This window comes from Branchiostoma lanceolatum, chromosome 4 (genome assembly GCF_035083965.1).
Source record: "Branchiostoma lanceolatum isolate klBraLanc5 chromosome 4, klBraLanc5.hap2, whole genome shotgun sequence".
Classification (NCBI taxonomy): Eukaryota; Metazoa; Chordata; class Leptocardii; order Amphioxiformes; family Branchiostomatidae; genus Branchiostoma; species Branchiostoma lanceolatum.
This window is the reverse complement of record NC_089725.1, coordinates 13,678,317-13,679,832: the sequence shown is the minus strand read 5'-3', so window position 1 is coordinate 13,679,832 and position 1,516 is coordinate 13,678,317.

Below are 1,516 nucleotides of genomic sequence, written 5' to 3'. Positions count from 1 at the left end.
GAATTATTACTTTAAAACGTTTGAGAACTACGGAAACAAATCAGTGCTGCCTCTAAGCCCTTAAAACACTCACAAAAGAAGGGATGCCGATGCATTCTCTCTTAAGTGCTGCTGTCTGTCCTTAAGGTTTGCTGCGAATCACAGCTTCTATCGGCTTCCATTAAACAGGTGAACTGCATCGTCATTGACTTGGTAATTTGTTAAAACAATCACCGAGCAATCATTGGCGGCGTTGCTCATGAGGCCGGCCACATTACTGGGAAATATATTCGATTACGACGAGAACCGTCTTGGCTCGTGTTTTGAGTCAGTAATCGCAAACTGCCGCCTTGTCGTCTATCATGAAATCTGCTTTCATTTCACGGACAATTCACTTAACAGCTTGTCGTGGGGAATAGCGGTGGGAGACTGACACAGTCCACATATCGGTGTTGCTATCTTTGATGAGTGGGCGGAGAGCTAGGGCTGGTAGAGGCAGGGCTGAGGTAATGTGTTTTGTTCCTTGTGCAGTTTGACCTACCGGCTGTTGTTTTAAGGCCATGGAAGATTATTTTCTAATGCGTAGTAATATATTGGGCTCGCTAGTATTAACTGTGAGTCACAGGTCAGCCTGTTTTTAGGACATTTGATAAAATTGTGAGGACCAGGTTCAAATGTAGCATCTTGGTCGTGGGATAGGGTTGCTATATCTTCTTATGCGAGCTTACAGCTAAGGTACCAAGGGGCTTTAGGTGGCAGTGGGTTTGGGCAGTTTGATATTTAATTTAGCAATCAAACGGGCGCCATTCTGTGCCAAATTTTATCAAAATTCTCCTTGCTTTATCTGTATAGCCGGTATAACCGCTCTTTGGCATAACACACCAGCTTCGCAGGCACGCGGCGTGGCAACAGCTGGTTATGTTACACTGATCAGCCTTGCTATGGCTGATCACAATGAATAGTCACAAACAAGAAATCATGAAAATCTGTGAGGATTTTTAGTGAGCGATGTCTTGTCCCCAAACAAACAAATAAATGCCAATGAAAATCAGTTTTTAAAGAATTCCATTATGACTATGAGTAAACACTACAATTCAACCCCAGAAGCTGCCACTATCTATACCATGTGTTTTACTTCCGAGAAAATTAAATCCACCTTGACCAGACCCTGCGTGATTAGATTCCAATGCAGTGACTTCATTTAAGCTTCCCTCAACCTACTCCGAAGGTCTTTCTTGATGAGCTTACTCTCCCCTGATGAAAATGCAGTGCTGTTGGAAGACCATGGTAGGCAATATTACAGTCGGAGGATATAGTGTATGATAAACAATAATACTGGAACTAGTAAAACGGTTATTGCCAGTTCGTCGTGTTGGGAATCTAATATGGGATGAAAGACTTTGTTTGAAGGGACTGTGTATAAAATTAACATTTTATCAGATGTTTACATGAAAAGGAAGAAATGTCTGGAACGTTTTAAAGTGTTAGCCATTTACATAGAATAGTGAAAGGATTTCCCCCCCACCAGATATCAAAA